Here is a 23,662-nt window from a genome sequence, read left to right as displayed (position 1 = left end):
CAGGTCTTTAAATATATATTTGGCTTGAATCATTAAGGTTAAAACTTAAAATAATGTTTTATATATAATATACATTATACACATATATTTAATTTGAATGATCTACTATAGTTATATAAAGGTACATTTATACTTATGTATACATGTTTATACAAATATACATTTACACATACAGGAATAAATCATACATATTATGCTATCTATACCTATACACATTTAATATACACCTATGTGTTTGTACAGTTATGTATTATTCATATATTTTGGCTTGAATAATTTAAAGTAATATTTAAAAATAATCCTCAGCCCATGCATTTATGTGTTTATATTTAACCTAAATTATTTATGATAAATAAATGTGTATATTTATTTATTTTATAGTCCAATAAATATGCCAATCTATCTATATGTGTCAACTAATTTTCTTGTCATAGTAATCAAAAGTGAATCTGAGGCCTGAATTATCAGATGGGTACCCACATGACAGTCAGTGCTTGTGACATACCATAAGTACAGAATCTTTAATCAGAACTGGTACTTTGTTAGGTGTTGAGGGAAGTGCCCTCATTCCTTGGAGCTCCTCTGAGGCTATTTCATGTATTACTGTTAGAGTACATCAGAAAAAAATAATAATAATGAGATCTTTAATTCAATGTCAAAGTTCAATTGTACAAGAATTGATAATATGCAAGTAAAATTTTTAATTTCTTCTTAACTTATTTTCACACCCTTCCCATGGAAGTGCTCAAGCTTTAGTTTTTCCCCTTGGGCATCTTACTTGATTAACTTTAGTTTCAATCACAAGCTGTAATGAAGCTTTTTACTTACTGATTCAAAAGCTTTGACTCTTTCCATTGATAACAGATCTTGTTCAATTGTCTCAGTGATCAACCAGGGGCTTCAGTAAGTTCATGAGTCTCCTTCTGAATCTCCCTTATGATTGGGAAGGGACTCATGGATTGAAAAGAATTGTCTATTGTTTTCTTCATCTATCTAGGCCCATAATAATATGCTGAATGCAAGTTGAAATATAAACCCATAGGTAGGGGAAAGAAAGACAGAAAACAATAGGAACAGGAAGCCAGGAGTAAATGAGAAACAGGAAAAGAAAGACAAAAGATAGAGAAAAAGGGAAAGTGATAGAGAGAAACATAGGCAGAGAGAGAGGGAGGAACGGAAAAAAGAGGGAAGAGAGACAAACAGACAGACATAGACTCAGACATAGACACAGACACAAAGACATAGAGACAGAAAAACAGAGAGACAATGAAAGAAAGGAGAAAATTAGTAAATAGTATATCCTTTATATGCTGTCAAGAAGAGACTTTAATTTCTTTTAAAGTATTCATTTTTCTTGATATGTTCTAGTTTTAAAAAACTTCACAAATTAAGAAAAAGAACATATCCACTTTCTAATAAGCCAGTTACCAGTAAATAAATGTGCATCCCCAGTGCATGATTGCTTTGATAAAAATGATATTCACCAAAAAATGCCAACCATATTGATATTACCATGTTCTTAGTAAAATAAAACAAAAAAACAAAGAAAAAAATCCAAATGAACAAACTAAACAAAACTAGTCTTTATCAGTCTGTTCTTCATCTAGTAAGTATTGGAACTTAAGTATACAGAATTCTCTGAACACTAACATTCTTTCTACTCTTAAAGATGATAAAGTTTCTAATATGTCATAAAAGACAGACTCTGAGATGTTTTCAGGAAGTTAACAGAAATGTTTATCCTTCCTTAAAAAATGGTCTCCTTGGGATTTCTTGCAAAGAAATTATCATCACAAATCCACTGGACATAGTGAAAGAGAACACCCAGATGACACAAGGAAACAATTCTTCTGACAGAGATTTGACAGAAGCCAACAGAGCTGCTGCTGGGGATAAAAAATTTTACTTGACTGGCTGCATGCATGACAATTCCTATGGATTAATATTGGCAAGCCACTAAGGAAGGAGAGAAGATTTGATAATGCAGTTGACATCTCAATCAAATCTTATTTAGCCAAGTGTTCTGAGATGACCCAGACATTATTTAACTTATAGACATTTTGTGGTATAAAGATTATTTTATGAATTCAAGAGATATGTTAATTTATTTTTTTTTCATTTTTTGAAGTTTCTTAGTTGTAATATAATATTTACATATACTCACATATAATATTTGCTTTAAAAGAAGGCATAGCATAACAATGTTTTATTCTTTCTTTATTGCCTTATTTCCTTCCCTCTTTTTCCTTTCTCCCTTCTTCTGTTTCCTCCCTCACTCCTTTCTTTCTCTTTTGGGAGGCAATTGGGGTTAAGTGACTTGCCCAGTGTCACACAGCTAGAAATTGATTTGATCAACATGGAAAACCAAAATGAATGCATGACACTTCCAAAAAATCTAGGTCTGTACATCTCATTTCATTCCTTCTGTCAGAAAGCCATTGCTGTCATGGATTGCCTTTTGATTTTATTGTTTCTCCAGGGTTTAGTACTGGCACAGTAAATTTATGGATTGGTTTGTAACTCATTTTTTCTTTGATGGCTGGTTTTTCTTCCTGTATAAATTATTCTTTTACTTCTGACTTTACTTTGGTTCATGATACCTATAATTCTTTGAAATCAACTCTTATCATTTCTTCAAATACAATAATATTCATTTACATCTACATTATCTAAAAGCTAATCTATGACACTTCCTTAGATATATTTTTTAATTTAAAAAATCTCTTTTCAGAAAATTCAAATTTTAGTAAAGAACTCTATAAAATGGGGGAAAAGATCTTTCCTGAAACAAGGAATGGGAAGATGATGATGGAGTCTTGGAGAATATTTCTTTAATCTGGGACCTCTGTATGACACTTCAATCCATAGCTTTAAGGTATCCATTTAATTTTATTTATTTATTTATTTATTTATTTATTTATTTATTTATTTATTTATTTATTTATTTATTTATTTATTTATTTTTTACCACTGATAATCACTTTGTGTATCTATGTCTGTCTATCTACCTTTTTGTCTGTCGATATAAATGGGTGATACATGTTTTCTTATTGTTAATCTAGTCCCTAAAGTATTGTTTTGATTCAACAATCCTTTTGACTCAAGGAACAAAAATTTCTTAAGTGTATAGAATTTCCCTTGTGCTTAGTCTTTCTGCAGATTGGGTTACAGTATTATTTTATCTTAGATGTACTTTTTTGGTTGTTGCACTGATGAGATAGAATACTGAGGTGCCGTTGAAAGTTTCAGTGAAGAGAAAGAAATTAAAAAAAAAAAAATAATGAAGCTTACAGCCTTTGTCAAAGGCAATCAATCCTTGTATTTCAAGAAGAATGCATTTTTGGCAAGTCATGTAAAGCAACATAATTTTCATATAATACACCATGTACCACAACAGATGCCATAGAAGTTCAATAATAAATAACCATTATTCAACTGGCATTCATACAATCAAAGGTTGCCAGTAGATTTAAAAAAACAAACAAACAAAAAAACCCAGGCCATTGCAAAGTGATCTAGGGGTCGGAGGGAGTACAAATGGGGAAGATTATAATTGCAGAGTGACAGGATTGGGAGAAAGGCTGGATTGTTAATGTGTATCTTTTAGAGCATATGTCAAAACTATTCTCAAGCTACAGAAGGTCTTTGAATTAATAAGTAAGTCTTTCTCAATCAATAGAAGCCAAATGGCTTGGAGTTCAGAAACTTTCATCAGTTCTTCATGCCAATATAACCACCAGGTGGTGATGGCAAGAAAGACAGAACTATTAATCACATCTAAGCCTGGGCCCCTGATTACATATTAGGGAACACATTCCCCTCTTCTTCTCCATGGAGAGAGTTTCTTTAGCAAATTTCTTCTCTTTTGGGGCATGACTTTCCCCATCCCAACCCCAACTCTGCTTCTTTCTGTCTCTGTCTTTCTCTGTCTCTCTCTCCCCATGTCTTCTCCCCCATGTCTCTTTCTGCACTTTTGTGTCTCTCTGTTTCTTTGTATCTGTGTCTTTCTGTCTGTCTCTGTCTCTGTCTCTATCTTTCTCTCCTTTTTCCTCCTTCCCCTCTCATAAACTCATCTACTGATGGATTGAGCTCATGAAAAATGTGATTCTGAACCCCCAGCCATTTTGCAGTGACTAAGTTTAAATTGCATCTATAAACTCCGATAGTTGTATTATTAAATGCCTACTGTGTTCAACACTGTGCTAAACATCAGGATACAAAAAGAGGCAAAAGATGATCCCTAAACCCAAGGAGTTTGCAATGTAATGGAGGTGACAATATACAAAGAATATATAAAAATGAAGCTATATAAAATATAAATAGAAAATTATTAAAAGAGAGTAAGCATTGGAATTGAGCAACTACCTGGTACAGTGGATAGAATGCTGGGCCTGAAATCAGGAAGAATCATTTTCTTGAATTCAAATCTGGTTTCAGACATTTACTAGCTGTGTGATTCTGGGCAACTGACTTAACCTTATTTATTTCAGTTTCCTCATCTATTTAATAATCTGGAGAGGAAAATGAAAACCACTTCAGTATCTTTGCCAAGAAAATCCTAAATGGGGTTATGAAAAACTGAACACAACTGAAAATGACTGCACAACAACAAAAACATTGTAAATAAGAGGTGTTAAGGATGTCTTCTTAGAGGTTAGGGTTAAAGGATACTCATAGAAGAAGAAGAGGTAGAGCTTTCCAGAAAAGAACATCCAGGAAAAAATGGATCTAGGTAAGAGATAGAATATTCCACTCTACCATTAGATTGCCTAGCAGGAACACAGATATTTTCTAAAACAACCATGGTAAATAGTTATCAGCATATCTTTAGATCTCTAATAATTGAGTACCTTTATGAATCTACCTATCAAGTTACTTAAGCATAATATATTTTGTTGCTTGCTGTTGCTGTTTTTCTTAGATACTTTTTCTTTAGTGATCTTGGTTTCACTTTTTGCAACAAGAAAGGACAAGTTAATCCTTTTTTCCCTTACTAGACTTCCATATATTTGAAGACAGTTACTGTATATGCCTTTTTAAGCCTTATTACCACAGGTTAAATATCACCAATTTCTTCAACTTTTCCACAAATGGAATGTATAATATAGTAAAAGACCTGGATTCAAATTCTTACTTTGCTATTATTATCTATGAGGTTTAAGGGCAAGTCACTTTTCCTTTCTAGGCCAAAGTATAGTCTTCTCTTTCAGAGTCTCTATTTGTCTGTCACACACACACACACACACACACACACACACACACACACACACACACACACTGCTATCTTTACAGAAAAACTGTTACTCCCCTTACTTTTACAAACAACTACAGGATGGCTCCTCAGAGGTTGACTGCCATGTTAGTTCCTGGCGGTAAATACCACGGGTGGATATTTCTACTACTACAGCTCAGGAGCCCCCATTCATGTGCTTTAATTGATAATCAGCCAATAGAAACAATTAGTGCATAAAAAAATCATTTATTAAGTTGGTGGAATAAGAAAACTTGCTATGAAACATTCTATGCATAAATCTAAGGCAATTTTCTTAGAAATATGATATATTTTTCTAAGCAGAGGGAAGATATTATGCCAATACTGTTTAGGGGAGTTTAACCTCATCCAACCATGCCCATAATCAAGTTTCAATTGAATAGTGTTTTTGAAGAGAATGTGGATCAGGGAAAGATAATTTTACAGAATTGAAAGATTTGATGAAAATGATGGTACACTTTCTCCCAAAAGTAGATATTTTCTAAGGAGCCAGATCCTATCCAACTGATCTCTGACAGGAGTTTTTATAAAGGAAGGTAAGCTTTTCTTTAGAGAATTTTTTACTTGGGATGCAAGTTAATGACAAAATCCCCTTGTGAGGACAAAGAGAAAGAAGAAATCACTTATGATGAACAATATAATGAAATACTGAAATGGGTTAGTGTTTTAAAAGGCACATATTAATAGGACAAAACTTCTGACCCTCTAATCAGGCAGTAGGGAACATTTGGTTTGGACAATTAACCCATGCCATAATGATGAGCATAGGGTATAATTATGTTGTATTTTTTAAAAAAAAAATTTCTTTGCTTGCAGCATTTTTTGAAACAAAAGCTTGATTTTGGAGGTTTTTTTAAAAACTGTCTTAAAAATCCCTCAGCCACCCATTTTTGCTTTGCTAAGCCTTTGTTTCCAAGTTTCAGCCTTAAGTGAATTTTTACTGCATAGTTATAAACCTTTAACATAGGGAATTAGATAATGGAAAGGCTGACATATTCTCAATTGTACCCATGTCAATGGCATGTACCCCCATTATAAAGAGCAAATAAGGTTCTAAAAGCCACCACTAAACTCTTACAAAGCTTTAAATTGTACCCTGGATACTTTTTCACAGGTGAAAGGCATATAATTAAGCAGCAGTGTCTAACAGGGAGTGCATTTCCTGGCAATTAGTGTCTGGTTAGTATTACTGAGTTAAAGCCAGGTGACCTTTGCCAGCTGGCTAGTAATTGCCTAGAAAATGTCTCCACATCAGTCATTAATGATATTAGCCATTTTGGCATAAAAGTGAAAAGCCTGAAGAAAGCTGTGTGATGAAAAGTTTCATTGAATTAGACAGTGCCTTCGATTAAAACAAATCAAACCAAAACATATCTGCCTCTTATTTAGCCGTTAGCAATAATAATCAAGTCTTGCAGCTATTATACAAAACAATGACCTCTCTTTTCTCCGTCCTTAATTCATTCCCTGGCAGTAGATTAAGTCCTTAAGAAGGTAGTTTGAGTTTTAGGACACAAGTACCCTCTCATTTCCAAGCCACTGTTCCTTCAAATAAAATGACTCTAATGTATACTTGCATGTAGTTGAATTTCCTTTTTGTACAAAAAGGAATGACAGTGTCATCTTTTTAATCTCTCTTACACCCTTTTCCCAAGAAGAGGGAAAGAAAATGCATATAATTTCAGAGGGAGAGAGACACTAATAATAACTATTATTTATATAACTTCAATAAGGTTTGCAAAGCATCTTATGAGTGTTACTTCATTTGATCTTCACAACTCTGTAAGGTAGATGCTATTATTAGCCCCATTTTACAGAAGAAGAAACTGAGACTGATAGTGCTTAAATGATTTGTACATGGTGGCAAAGCAGAAAAGTGTCCAAGACAAGTTTTGACTCAGGTCTTTTGTGATTCCAACTCCTGCACCCTAACTAGTGTGCTACCTATGTTTTCACCAATGATACAGCCATTGAATCAGAAGCTTCCAGAGAATCCTTTGGAATTGTCTCACTAGCATTACCCCTATTCAGATGGAACCTGGAATCAGAATTTGCCATCCCTTGAAGTAAAATAGGTTTCTTTATTTGCACTCAGATTCAAAGAGATGTAAAACATCAAACCAATTTATCAAGAGAAACTCTCTCTTGGAATGCACAAAGTCTCTATGATACGTAATACTTTTCTAAATGGTGTTTCATCAGCTAAAAAGGCCAAAATTTTATCTTTTGCATCAAATATCCAGTTTCACTAGAAAACCTCTTTCAATCTATATCTTACTTCATCTTACTTCCCATCAGAGCCTTCTAACTATTGCATATAATCACCTATTTAAAAAAAAAAAGTTTATATTTTAAACATATTTTATTTACTTTTTCCATTATGCTCCATTAATCTGTTTTTATATCCAGATTTCTTGACAATGTATTATGAAATCAGGCAGGTCATTTTTTTTAAAAATAAAGATTCTTCAATAATTATTATTCTTTATATCTATTCCCACTTTTCCTATTAATTTTATCATTTTGAGATTTTGTTATTAGTTATCTCCTCTAATGTTATGAATAAACCCAGTGGACTTCAATTAGTAATATATTAATTCAGTAAATTAATTTGAAATTTTTTACTATATTCCATGTCTTTGACATGATTTGCTATATTAATGCATTTGTCATTTTTTTTTTTTTTTGCTTTTCATCATAATAATTCTGAAGTTATTTTAGATGGTTTACACCAGTGGTCCTCAAACTTTTTAAATAGGGGGCCAGTTCACTGTCCCTCAGACTGCTGGGGGGCCGGACTATAGTAAAAACAAAAACTCACACTCTGTCTCCACCCCTCAGCCCATTTTCCATAACCCGGCGGGCTGCATTTGGCCCGCCAGCCGTAGTTTGAGAATCCCTGGTTTACACTATGCCTCTAAAGAGAATATAGTCATTAGTAATGGACTTATGGGAGCATCTGGTCCAAGCCATATCAGAAGCAGAGCCCTCTATATACCATGCACAATAAGTAATCATCTAATCTTTGATAGAAGACTACAAATATAGGACAAAAAAGAGAAGGACTCTACCACCAGGAGTGGTATGTAGGGTAAGGTAGATTTGTAAAGTCTAGGCTATTCTGAGAACAAGCAAGTTCAGAAGTAAGAAGCAATATGGTTCTGAGTCCAGAATCTCACTTCAATTTTTTTCTTTTTTTCTTTCTTTTTTTTTTTTTTTTGGTACTTTTGTCTGCATTAGGATTTTTTTTTTTTAATTTTAATAGTTTTTATTTACCAGATATATGCATGGATAATTTTACAACATTGACAATTGCCAAACCTTTCGCTCCAATTTTTTGCTCCTTCCCCCCCAGATGGCAAGTTGACCAATACATGTTAAATATGTTAAAGTATAAATTAAATACAATATATGTATACATGTCCAAACAGTTGTTTTGCTGTACAAAAAGAATTGGACTTTGAAATAGTGTACCATTAGCCTGTGAAGGAAATCAAAAATGCAGGCAGACAAAGGTAGAGGGATTGGGAATTCTATGTAGTGGTTCATAGTCATCTCCCAGAGTTCTTTCGCTGGCTGTAGCTGGTTCAGTTCATTACTGCTCTATTGGAACTGATTTGGTTCATCTCATTGTTGAAAATGGCCACATCCATCAGAATTGATAATCATATAGTATTGTTGAAGTATACAATGATCTCCTGGTCCTGCTCATTTCACTCAGCATCAGTTGATGTAAGCCTCTCCAGGCCTCTCTGAAATCATCCTGCTGGTTATTTCTTACAGAACAATAATATTCCATAACATTCATACACCACAATTTATTCAGCCATTCTCCAATTGATGGACATCCAACTCAGTTTCCAGTTTCTGGCCACTACAAGTAGGGCTGCCACAAACATTCTTGTACATACAAGTCCCTTTCCCTTCTTTAAGATCTTTTTGGGATATAAGCCCAGTAGTAACACTGCTGGGTGAAAGGATATGCACAGTTTGATAACTTTTTGAGCATAGTTCCAAATTGCTCTCCAGAATGGCTGGATCTGTTCACAGTTCCACCAACAATGTATCAGTGTCCCAGTTTTCCCACATCCCCTCCAACATTGTGCATTATCTTTTCCTGTCATTCTAGTCAATCTGACAGGTGTGTAGTGGTATCTCAGAGTTGTCTTAATGTGCATTTCTCTGATTAATAATGACTTGGAGCATCTTTTCATATGGCTAGAAATAGTTTCAGTTTCTTCATCTGAGAATTGTCTGTTCATATCCTTTGACCATTTATCAATTGGAGAATGGCTTGATTTCTTATAGAGTCAATTCTCTCTATATATTTTGGAAATGAGGCCTTTATCAGAATCTTTGACTGTAAAAATGTTTTCCTAGTTTATTGTTTCCCTTCTAATCTTATCTGCATTAGTTTTGTGTGTACAAAAACTTTTCAATTTGATATAATCAAAGTTTTCTACTTTGTGATCAATAATGATCTCTAGTTTTTCTTTGGATATAAATTCATTCCTCTTCCATAGATCTGAGAGGTAAATTATCCTATGTTCCTCTAATTTATGTATAATCTCATTCTTTATTCCTAGGTCATGAACCCATTTTGACCTGACCTTGGTGTACGGTGTTAAGTGTGGGTCAATGCCTAGTTTCTGCCATATTAATTTCCAATTTTCCCAGCAATTTTTGTCAAACATTGGGTTCTTATCCCAAAGGCTGGGTCCTTGGGTTTGTCAAACATTAGGTTATTAGAGTTATTAATTATTTTGTCCTTTGAACTCAACCTATTCCACTGATCAACTAGTCTATTTCTTAGCTAATTCCAAAAGGTTTTGGTAACCGCTGCTTTATGATACAATTTTAGATCTGGTACAGCTAGGCCACCTTCATTTGATACTTCCAATTTTTTTTAAAACTTTAGCTGAAGGATATATTTTGCCTCCATCTCTTATTTTATCTCTATAAATATTTATGTTTTGAGTGTATTTCTTCAAAACAGATTGTTGGATTCTGCTTTCTAATAACTTTTTCTATCCTATTTTATGGATAAAATTATTCATTTTTGCTAGAGGTTAATGTTAATGTTAGAAATTATGTTAGAATTGGTTTTGAATGTTAGAAATATTTTGAGTTTTTATTTTAATCATAGACTCTTTCACAAATCTGGTGAAAACTATTGACAATAATGTCCTTTGAGTATCCATGGATCCTAGGTTAACAACTACCTTACATGGAATTTCAATGGGCTTCCCTAAAATTCCTACCTATTGCTTTTATTTCTTTCTTCTGGAACTAAGATGAATAAATCTAAGTAATTCAAATGACAGCCTAAAGGTGGTAAGGCTATACTTTCTTTAGGTAAAACGTCCAACTTTTCTTTCTCCAGGCTAAAAATCACTGATTTGTTAAAGTAATGCTCATCAATTAATACTAAGGCACCTCATAATTTTGTCTGCTTTTAGCTAAAGGCTCTTGCTTTTGATTTAGAATTCTGTCATTTAGTATGTCAGGATTATTTTCCAGCACTGTTTCACCCAAGAGTTTGAAAAACATGTTATATATTATCATTGAAAACAATGATAGATATCAGTTCAAGGTCAAAGGACAGCCCCTTGATTTGCTTTCTAGAATTTTTTTTTTCATATTAACATTGAGCTATTCAGTGACTACTTTTTGAATCTAGTCTTTCAAATAGTTCTAGGATTTCCCTAACTATATTGTTAACCATAAATATGGTTAACACCCATCCATACATCTTGTCCACAGAAATAGTATTGTTTGTCAAGTGATTTGTGGAAATCTTTTATCTATACCATTTCCCTGTGCTAATATATAGCCTGCTTGTCAAAAAAGGAAGTGAAGGTAGTCTGGAAACACTAATTCTAAACAAAGGCACGCATTCTTTTTACAATAACTCCTTCCTTTTCTAGTTGTGTAATTACCATCCTTTTGAAAAGAGTTTGCCAGCAATAAAAATCAAACTTATTAAATTATAATTTTCTGACTACATACTCTTTCTTATTTACAAATAGTATTTTTAAAATAAATATTTTATTTATTTTCAATTCATGCAATAAAACAAACATTTCCATAACACAATACAATAAAAAAGATGATTTCACATGAAGCTGCAAATTTACCATGTAGACTTGTTATTCCCTCCAAGTATACAACAAAATTATCATGTGAATCTCTTTTTCTTGTTTTTTTTTTTTTTTAATCCGCTATCCTAGAGATGTTTAGCATCAGTCATTCTTACCCCAAACATAAATAGGTCACATGTCCCAAAAGATTTCTTAGAAGAACTTAAAAAGGAATTAAAATATCAATTAAGAAAGATGAAGGAAAATTTAGGCAACAAAGCAAAAATAATCTAAGAATATTATGAAAAGAAAGTTAATCAATTAAAAAAGGATGTCCAAAATCTTAAGGAAGAAAATGAATTCTTGAAAATGAGAATTGGGCAAGAGGAATCAAATGATAATATAAGACACAGAAAAGTAATGAAACAAACAAAAAAAATTAGAGGAAAATATGAAATATCTCATTAGAAAAAGAAGTGATCTAGAGAGGAGATTGAGGGACAATATAAGAATTGTAGGACTATCTGAACATTATGATTAAAAAAAAGAATCTGGATACAATAATTCAAGAAATTATTAACAAATATTGTTTTGATATTTGCTCTTGTTCAGTCTTGAGGAATTTCTTCTATTTTCCAATATCTTTTGCATAATTATAATGATAAACAACCTTCCAATGACACCTTTCAGGTCTTTTAGAAGCCTAGGACATACTTCATCTGCATATGATGACGTTAATTCATCAGTGGTAGCTGAATGCTATGCTAATATATCAATTAATTAATTATTCTATCAATGAGCATTTATTAGGTGCCTCTTCTGTGACATTGATTGTTCTAGACACTGTTGACATAAATATAAAAGTAAGAATTCCATACTTTAAAAGTACTTATATTCTAATGAAGTGAAATAGATATATACTGAACACATATACACACACATATACACACAAATACAAGATGTTTTTGGAAGTAATGCAGTAATATTAGAGCATCAGGCAAATTTTCATGTAGAAAATAGTATTTGAGTTAAAGAAAAAGGAAAATCTAGGGTTAAGGTCAGGAGGAAGTATATAACAGGCATGAGAAAGAGTCTGCAAAAGTCTTCAGTACAGGAGATATATCCTTATGCAATAAGTTTAAAAAAAAAAAAAAAAAAAAAGGCCAGGTTCCCTGCATTTCAGCATGGGAGAAAAGGAAGTAATATATAAGAAACCTACAAATATAGCCTGGTCATAGGTCATGAAGGACTTTACAAGATAATTTGAACAATTTACATTTGATTCTAGAGACTATAGGGAACCACTAGATAATATTATTGAGTAAAGGAATATCAGTTTGAAACTTGAAGACAATCACTTTGGCAGCTGGGTGAAGGATGAACTAGATAAGAAGATACTTGAGGCAGAGAGAATAATTGATATGCTATTATAATAATAAAACTGAATGGTGATGATGGCCTGACCTTATGTAGTGACTGTGAACAGAGAAAAGGGCTCAAAGGTGGGAAATGTTGTCAAATAAAGTAGAAGGAGGATTAGGCATCTGAGTATATAAGGAGGCTGAGAAAGTCAACCGTAATAGTAAAATCATGAACCTGGCAGAGCAGAAGCATTGAGGTACCTTAATCAGAAATGGAGAAATTAAAAATAAATAAATAAGGATTGAGGGAAAGACAACAAATTATCTTTTTTGAATGTAAATTTGAGATGATTCTGGATGTCTCCTTAATGAAATCTTTTATATTTATTTACTGGTCATGGGCATAAATTCCCTATAAAAATTTTAAAAAGTCTACCTTTTTTTCCCCAATCAATGACCCTTTAATGCCCAGGTTTAGTTTACTCTAATATTGATCTTTCTTCCTATAAAACATGACTCAGTCCCCAATCCCTATTTTTGTCTGCTTGCATTTTTGATTTCCTTCATAGGTTAATTGTACACTATTTCAAAGTCCAATTCTTTTTGTACAGCAAAATAATTGTATGGACATGTATACATGTATTGTATTTAGCATATACTTTAATATTTATAACATGTATTGGTCAACCTGCCTTCTGGGGGAGGGGGTTAGGGGAAAAAAAAAATTGGAACAAAAGGTTTCGCATTTGTCAGTGCTGAAAAATTATCCATGCATATATCCAGTAAATAAAAAGCTGTAATAAAAACATGACTCAAGCAAAATTTTAATGTATACATGTGTGAAAGTGTGAGACAAAAAGATAGAATAAGAGATACTAGGGTGGGAAGGGAAAGAGAGGGTAAAGGAAAGAAGAGAGGAGGAAATATATAGAGAAAAATCTTGAAGCACCACTGGATTAAAGCTGTGGAGGCTATTGTCAACCATGAGGAGCACTGTATTTAAGGCAAAGATGGCTAGTTCACTTGGACAAAGGCCAAGGACAGGGGGAGAAGGTTATTTGATAATATTCTTTCTTAAAAATTATTTTGACTAGTTAAGTCTTTTTGTACTGCTGCCTAAGTTAATTCTATATTACTTAAATAGAATAAATTCTGTCCATGCTCATGGTAAAAGGTTAAATTAAACCTTTTGATACTGTGAATGCTGAATGTTTTACTTTATTGGTAGATCCCTTATTATATTCCCCTTGAGTGCATAATTTTTGCCTGTCAGGTTGATCAGGTAGTCTCCCAGGACCCATAATTTCTTTTTTGAATTCATTCATATTACTCATATCTATCATAGGGCTTATAATCTCTGATGCTGAATCCCCTTTCCAGTGCTTAGTCCTTGAGTTCATGGTTTGTGATGACAAGAATTCTGGAGCTCAGGATTTCAGATCTCAATTTTGGGGCAATTCTATGGTCCCATATCATTCAAACTGGCTAACCCTCAGGACCATCGTGTATGAAGTCAATTAATAAGTATTTATTAAGCACCTATTCTTTGATAAGCAGTATGCTAAGAGCTGTGATATGAAAAGAGAAAAAAGACATTTCGTGTTTCCAGGGAGCTCTAAATCTAATAAAGGAAACAACAAATAAGCAAATACATACAATAAGCAAGTTATATAAAGGATAAATAGGAGATAAGTAACAGATAGAAGAAACTAGAATGAAGAAGGCTTGAGAAAGGCTTCCTGAAGATGATGAAATTTTAATTGAGATTTAATGAGACCCAGGGATGTCAATGGGAAGAATTGATGAAGGAGAACATTCTAGCCCTAAGGATAGCCAGGGAACCTAGAAATTGGATATCTTGCCAATGGAACAGCAAGGAAGCCAGTATTATTGGATTGCAAAAAGTAGGGTGTGGTGTAAAGCATAAGGTGAATAGAAAAGTTGGAGGAGCTTAGGTTATAAATAATTTAAAATGCAAAATATACAATTTTGTATCTGATTCTGGAGATGACAAGGTACAGTTGCAGTTTATTGAATAGGGGGTGACACAGTTGTAACTGAGCTTTAGGAAAGTTACTTTCATGGCTGAAGGGGAGATGGCTTGGGAATGGGGAGAGACTTTAGGCAGATGGATGCACAAGCAGGCTAACAAATTAATCCAGACATGAGGTTGATGAGTGCTTTCTATAGAGAGATGACAGAGGAGAGAAAAGAGTATATTTTAAGAGATAATGGTATAATGAATTCTCTGGGATTTAACAAAAGATTGGATATGGGAGGGGAGTATAAGAGACCATGAGAAGTCAAAGATGACTATGAGTTTGCCAGACTGAGGGACTGGGAGGATGTCATTGTCCTGGACATTAAGTGGGAAGTTAATGTAAATGGAGGGGACAATAAGGATAATGGGGAAAGCTAACAAGTTTGAATTTAGACATGTTTTTTAAGATATTCCTTCTTGATGGGAAACATTAATCCATGAAGCTGCATTTCTTGGTTGAAGACTTCTTCATCCCTTTAAATGTGTATGCTTCAGGCCTATCCCTATTTTCTGAAAATAGAGAATATGCTAATTGCTCATTACATAAATACAAAATGATATCATTTGATTATAAAAATAACAAAAATGGCTATTTTTATTTAGTAATAAAATAATTCCCTTAGTAAAAATGATTAGCTTTTTAACTTTTTGTTCTTGCCTTATTGCAATTACAAAAATCATATAGAATGTCTAATGTGTAGTAAAAATGAAAGATATTACATATGGATGGTGTGGTCATATAGAAGCTCTTGTTTGCAAATAACATGATGCTAATTCTATAAAGCCCTGGAATATTACAGCATCTCTTACATGAGATCCATAGTTTCTCAAAAGATTTCAGTTTCTCAAAAGATTTCAACCTAACTATCCTTGAATGGAACTAAATAAGACCCCAGTGGGGATGAAAATTTGACTTCCAAACACTGAATTTTGCTTGGTAAAAGGTAAATAACACTTGAAAAAATGAAGGGTTTATCTGATCTTCCTAATTTCCCTCAGTCTTTTGTTTTTTGAATTTACCACATTTTGAATCACCATAGAAAGAATAGTTCAGCTTTCTCTTAAGTAACTTTTCTTTTAAACCCTCCCAGGTTTGGTTGCTTACCAATCTTTTTCTTTTAGTGAAATCTTTGAACAATTTTATGTTTTAACACATTTTTTAAAAATTCAAAATTTGAACAATTTTATATTTTAACACATTTTAAAGAAATTTAAATAATTGTTTTCCTATGAGGACTCTATTTTAAACTGAAAGTGCTCCATGGAAATGACTGCTCAATATTTTTATTCCATCATCTGATATAAAGTAAGTATTTAATAAATGCTTAATGAATTGACTTTACAATAGCTAGCTTTATTAAATTCTTCTTTCTTTTATCCTTAATTCCTCCAAAAGCAATTTAAATACTTGTTCAACTAGTTTGGTATGAGTCATTCACTCAGATTAAATTGTATTATATTTAATGCAAAAGAGAATTCCAGAAAACTTATAATTAATTTGATTCAACAACCTGATTTTTGCTGTTGTTGATTTATCTCACTTAAATTGTATAAATATGAATTTAAATGAAGCTTTACTCTCTGTTATACAATGGCACATAAATAGAAAATTTGACACATTCTATTTATAAGAATCCAGAATAATGTAGATTAGTTGGGGTATGTCATATCCAATTAGGGGAATAGTAAAGAGATGTTCCCTTGAGGACAGAAGCATTCTGGAACTTGATTCAATTCAAAATTTACATCAATTTGAGTGCCCATTTCCAGTTAGCATTTGCATACATTTTGAAGGACCACTGACCAAAAGATAGTTACTTTTATTCTATAAACAGAAATCTCCTAAGATTTTTTTTAAAGCCAGAAAAAATCATAATAATAAAAAAGTAAGAATGGAGAAAACTAATGATTATTTTGTTGATTAGTCTTTAAAAAAAAATCTTTGTATTTTTTTTGATAAGCTGCACCCTTAAGATTTAACTTTTTTTCGGTATTAGGAAATAGGAATTTGAATCAGTATTTGTGTTGAATGCACAGAGCCAACAGTTCATTACACATTATCTTAGATATGTATCCTCTTTTTCCACTCACACAGCCATCAGCCTTGTTCGAGTCTTCATCTCCTTCTTCCCTGAACTATTGTAATAACTTTCTAATTTTTCTATCTGCAACCAAGTATCTAACTAGTATGGTCTGTTCTCCATATAGCTACAAAAATAATTTTCCTAAAGTGGAGCATTAATCATGTCACCCCATACTTACTTCTCATGTCTCCTTATTACCTTTAAGATCCAATTTAAAAATTATATTGGACTTTCAGAGTCCTTGACCATTGTCCCCTCCTTACCTTTCCAAACTTGTTATGCTTTGCTCACCTCATTACTTGCAATGAAATAGCTATAATACCCTCCTTGCTACTTCTCATATGATTTTCTGTTTCCCAGTCTTTGCAGCTGTCCCTCACACCTAGAATGACCTCCCTCCTCACCACTGCTTCTTAATTTTTCATTCTTCAAGATTATTACCTTCAGATACCATTATTTTGCAATAGGTAATGACTACTGAACTTCTAAAGACTCTTTGAGTATAGCATCAGCTGCCATCATGCCTCAAGTATTTTTTGTTTTGGCCCTGGGGCTGGGCCCCTCATCCTATCAGTCTACATTCTGATGCCCAATGGAAGTTTCATTGTATTTTGGATTTAATGTTTTGGGCCTTGTTCTCCCAGCCTGTTTTCTCACTCTGTCTCTATGCCAACATTGAGCTTTCAGATGCCCTACTTTACCACACTGAAAGCATTGATGAGTCTCTCTAGAAGTCCCTTGCCAAAAGGGACCTTGTCTTCCTATGTTCCAATCTTGGGAAGTCTGCATCATAACCTGGCTATAAAATGTATTTGTGCCCACTGGGCACAGCATCTTATGATCTCCTCTAAAGGAGCATCCTGGTGTAGTCCTAGTATAATCCTTCTACAAACCTCATTAACATGATCTTTAGCAAAGTTGCCTTTTCATAATGTCTGTTACTGCATTTTCACCATTAGTTTGTCTGACAGCTGTCTGCAAACATTCCACAAAATCAACAAAGGGTTCATTTGGCCCTTTTGCTATTTTTGTGAAGGCTTCTCCTTTGTCCTGTTCATCTGGGAGGGATCTTTGATAGCAGCAGCAATTCCCTCATATGCTGCTATGGGGGAATTAATCTGTGCTGAAGTGTTGTCATAAAAACCTACACCTATTAGTTGGTCACAGGTGACTGAAGTATTAACTCCACTTTGACTACTTTGTTGGGCTTGTATTGTGCGGAGCTTACTATATTCAGAAAGCCACAAGTTTTGTCCAGGTTTTAAGCATGTCCTTGCTATAGATTTCCAGTCACTAGGGGTTAAAATTTCATAAGCCAAATTCTGTAATAACATCTTAAGATAAGATGATGTAGCCCCATAAAGAATGCAATCCTCTTTCAGATCTTTGATAATTTCTAGATTAAAAGGAGTGTATCTTTTCCTTTTTTGACCTGAAGAGTTAAGCTGTTCAATAACAGGATACATTTCTATTCTCTTATCAGATGTATTCTGCCCTTCCTCTTTGGTTTTAAGTAGTGCCTTTTACAATTGAGTCATAGGAAGGGTTGATTGCTGGGGGAAAGGGGGGAAGGTGCTGATGAAATCACTGCCCTTCCCACTCCTCTTCTTCCCTCCACCCAGGAAGGTGAAGTTGATGGGGAAAGGTCAAGAACATGCTTTGGTGTAGACGAGTTGAAGCTGGACTGTGAGAGTAAGAATCAGTATGGCCTTCAAGTTCACTTAACTCTTCATGCCCTCTGATGAAAGTTCCATTGATCTCTCTTTTCTCTTAGTCTTTCTCCTCACACTTCCTCATCTGGCTGTTCTTAATACTTTTCTTTTTTCTATAATTTATGAGATTCTTTAAGGCCAATTGTATTATGTTGTACCTATAAAATGTTTCTTCAGGAACTGAATCAGGACCTTATCATTGTAATATTCACATAGTTGATTTCCTACTAGTTTCCAATTATCTGCCTCTATTTCTTCTTCCTTGAAGAACCAAGGGGACCGTGTATTTTAGTGTATCCATCAATCTGTTGCCAAGTTACAAGCAAACCTTGCCTCTTTATCGGTCTGAGTATGCTTCCTATAGATATCCCTCAGGGTGGGTTTGGGGGTGGGCTTGGGATTGGGGGTGGGGTTGAATCTTTTCCTAATATCTGCCCTATTTCAGCTAATAACTCTTGATTACTTTAGCTCTTAACAAAGTAAGTTCTTTGTTTGTCTATTAAAATACTCATCCTATTTCCTGGTTACAGGGGATTGTTCAGCAAAATTAGGGTCCTTGGTTCACACACTGGGCGCCAAAATGTAAAGTCTGAGCTAGCTCTCTGGAGGCCTCAGGATCAGCTAGAGTCAGGATAAGTGGTCTTTAGGGTAAGAAGTGAAAGAAGCAGGCAAACTGCCACAAGGCTCACCAAAGAGGTATCCTGGATTCTCAAGACCAAAGTCACCAACTTCTCTCCTCCTTGTCTTGCAGTAAAGTGCCTCTGGCCTCTGTCCCTCTGCCCTGTAATCCTTGCCTATGATTATCTTAATACCACACATTCACCCAGAATCAACTGTGAGAAGAGCCATTTATTTAAACATATGCTAATAGAGTCATTGTCTCATATATCAAGTAGGTAATTAGCCTTAAGTGCTTGGTTGTCTGATTCAAGTACACCTATTCAGAGTTTCGGCCCTCTACAATTGTAAGTATCCTTGTTTCAAGTATAATTCTTCAGGGTTCTGGCCCTCTACACACTGGTTTAAGTAGATTTAGCCTACCCAATCTTCCTTCCCCAATAAATGTATCTAGTCAGCTAGGTATGATGGCTTGCATATTTGTTGAATATCTGTAATTTCAAGGTTCTAGTCATTTCCTCCCTGTCTGTCTACTTCAAGTGCTAACATTCATTTTTTCTTCTCCAGGAGATATTTAGGAGTGGGATTATGCGAGAAAACCATACTCTCCATTGAAACAATTTCCAGAACAATTTCCCAATCAATCATATCACAAACTTCTTTACTAATAATGAAATAAAGAAACCAATATCTATACCACACAGTGTACTGTGTTTTGTTTTGTTTTGTTTTACCAATATTATCGGCCAACATTTATATAACACTTTAAAATCTACAAAATATTTTGTGAACATTATCTCTTATCTTCACAATAATGCTGGGCTTATTTTGTAAATGAAGAAACTGAGATTAATAGAAATGAACTGACTTGCTCAGGGTAACACCTCTAGTTAATGTCTGAGGCTGGATTTGAACTCAGGTTTTCCTCATTGTAGGGCCAGCCCTCTACTCTGGGTCACCATATTTCCATGAAACTCAAGAGTCCTTCCATGTGACCACAGAGAAAGTCTAAATATCTATATAAGATTGATAAATGAACTCATTTAACTCAAAACCATACTTAAAAAGATTAAATAACTTATTAGTCTTACAATTTGCTAGTATGCTAATAGTTATACCTCTTTAAAACATAAAGCAGTATGTGAGATTATTGATTAATGATTTTATCTTTAGCCTGCTACCAGCTCCACTCATTGGATCCAGGAAAGAATGAACATAAAAGAAGCCACTCAAACCTCAAAGTTCTATAGTGTAAGGAGGTGGAAAGAAACAAATGTTTATTTAGCATATACTATGTGTCAGAAACTATGCTAAATATTTATTTTTTTTTTTAAATTAATTTTATAATTATATTTATTTTTTTGACAGTACATATGCATGGGTAATTTTTTTTTTTTTTTTTTTTTTTTACAACATTATCCCTTGTACTCACTCCTGTTCTGAATTTTCCCCTCCTTCCCTCCACCCCCTCTCCTAGATGGCAGGCATGACTATACATTTTAAATGTGTTACAGTATATCCTAGATACATAACCGAATTTCTTTTTGCATAGGAAGAATTGGATTCAGAAGGTAAAAATAATCTTGGGAGAAAAACAAAAATGCAAACAATTTACACTCATTTCCCAGTGTTCCTTCTCTGAGTGTAGCTGATTCTGTCTATCATTGATCAATTGGAATTGGATTAGCTCTTCTCTATGTTGAATATATCCACTTCCATCAGAAAACATCTTCATACAGTATTGTTGAAGTGTATAATGATCTCCTGGTTCTGCTCATTTCACTCTATGCTTAATATTTCTTATACATTATTACATTTCATCTTCACAACAAACCTGTGAGGTAGATGCTCTTATTACCTGCTTTTTACAATTGCAGAAACTGAGGCATATAAAGTTTAAATGACTCAGGCACCACATAGGCATTAAATATCTGAAACACCCTTTAAACTCAAATCTTCCTGACTCCTGGTCCAGTGCTATGTGCTGTAGAGTTCATGTGTTCACAGTCACAGGAAGATAAGAGTTGAAGAGAGAGAAAGTGACTTCCCCAATCCTCTTCTTGGGATAGAGTTTGAAAAAATCCTGACATGATTTGTAGCCAGAAAGGAAGAGAAAACTAAAGGTTCTTGTTACTTGTTCTAAAATATTCACTCTTCAGCTCTTCAAATAATAAGAGGACTCTTAATTAAGCCAAAGTACAAGGCCTTGGGCAGAATCTTCCAGATAGTAAACTGGAACCTGGGTGGGCAAATCTGAGATATTTCAAATGGAATGATCCTTATTAGATATAGTTACCTTAATAAAACCTTTCTTGTTCCCCTTTAGTTTTATTAGGGTTCTTCATAGAGTACTTATAAAAAAAAAGTACTTTATAAAAAGTACTTATAAAAGAAATACTAAATAATTTTACAGAGACTAGGAAGAGCCCTAATCTCTGTGAAGTTATTTAGTATTTTTTATAAGTACTTTATATTGACATTTCTCTGTATAAGCTGCATAAATTTTCTCTTTCTTTTCAAAGTATATTTGTTTCTTACATCTGTCATAGTTTCTGGGTGATTAATAGATATATATTAATTTATGTTGAATAAATGATTTTGTGTTTATTCATTGACATTTTTTCCTGAACGTATAGATCAGGATTAAAAAAAAATTATCTCATGACACTTCAAATATCAGGTTTTTATTTTATTTTATTTTATTTTATTGTGATCTGGTTAAATACAGTTTTGCTTTATTGCAGCAGTCATTCTTTATCATATTTGGAAAGAAAATGGTTAGGTGCAAATAAGTTTCATTTTTATTTTTGTTTTATTTTAATCTGTTTTTGAAGTGTGAACCAAACTATAGGTTCCTATTTCTCCTCTCCCTATGTGTGCTAATTTACTGTGTTATGACACTAAGGATATTTGTCTGAAAGTGATATAGGAGGGATGATATCTCTACCTCTATCTCTATCTATCTATATTTGTCTTTCTTGGCAGAAGGTTGTTTCTATATATTCTATACTTTCTATTCTAAAGTCTTTAAAGGGTATTAGAAAAAATGATATCAAATTCAGAAGAAGATTGTAGGGATGTAGGAATTTCTAAAAGTAATGTTCAGTGTAAATTATTTCAGTGGGAAGGATCATAGCAGACAGTTCCTCTTAAAGTGTAAAAAATCAGGTTAGCACCAGACTATAAACTTGAGAGAGAAAATTTTATTTTAGTAAATAGAGCTTTCTATTGCTCTTGTGAGATATTTTTCTTTGAATTTTTTCTTAGTTATTTTATATTTTCTCAGATCTATAATCAGCTTTGAGTATGGAGAAAATGGATTCAATTTTTATTCTTTTGTGATAACTCAGGGCACAGTTTATAAGATAGGGGAGAAGTTATGCTCAAGTCATGCCAGTAAGCATTATTAAGCATTTCCTATATGATAGCCACTATGCTAAGTGCTGGGATTACAGAGTTAAAAAAAAAAAAAAAAAAAAAAAAAAAAGACTTGTCTGTAAAAAGGAGTTTATATTCTAGTGGGGAAAAAAAAAAAAAAAAAAAAAAAAAAAAAAAAAACTATACAAAAAAGATGAAAAACCAGACTTCTGCACTATCAGAAGGTAGGCCCAAAGCATAATGGAAAATGGAAAATGACTAGCCTGAAATCTTTCTTCAAATGGAGATTCTGGAATTAACTTACATATCAGAGGAAGGAACTACAGGGGTTTAATGATACAGGGTGAGAAGACTATTAAATCATGGTGCCAAAGGCATTTTTTAGTGTAAGAAGGAGGTTGGAGCATAGTAGAAAAATAAGAGAGTTAGAAGAGGAATTTCTACTGATTATAGATTATTGATTCCAATATTTTCATTTTTCTGGACTATTTCTTAGGGAATAAAGTGGTTTCAAATGAACAAAGTAAAAGAGAGCTTTCTGAAATTCTAATCCCAGTTTTATCACCTCACTGTGTGTATAAAGTTTAAAAAGTTATTTAATCTCTCTAGTCCTTGATTTTTTTCCTTTATGAAATGAGATGGTAAAGATTTCTTTTAAGGTGTTTTTAAGCTATAGTTGGATAGTTCAGGTCAAATTTCATTCAACTTGGTTACAGGAAAATTATTTTATCTTTTTTTTTTTTTTTTTGGTGACACTGACTGTATAAATGGACAGAGGAAAGCTTCATTTATATAAAGTACATCTGTGCAATAGAAGTTGTGAGTTTCATTGCTTCATAGATTAATACTGACCTTAATTTTAGCGAATCCTAACTTGTTTCAAATATTAAATGGGCCCTTTCCAGTTGTGAGATTCTATTATCTTGTGATTCACAGACTCCTATTAAAGGCAAGATATCTACCCTAAGGTGTACCTGAATGAAGATTTCCCCTAAACCATACCCAAGAAGTAGTAGTTACTATATGTCTTGAAGGGATGAGGGAAAGAAAATACAATTTTCCCTATTTTCCCACAGCATTCCATTCTTCTTTTGGATAACTCATTGTTAAAAAGTT

This window comes from Sminthopsis crassicaudata, chromosome 6 (genome assembly GCF_048593235.1).
Source record: "Sminthopsis crassicaudata isolate SCR6 chromosome 6, ASM4859323v1, whole genome shotgun sequence".
Classification (NCBI taxonomy): Eukaryota; Metazoa; Chordata; class Mammalia; order Dasyuromorphia; family Dasyuridae; genus Sminthopsis; species Sminthopsis crassicaudata.
Note: the sequence above shows the minus strand (reverse complement) of the source record.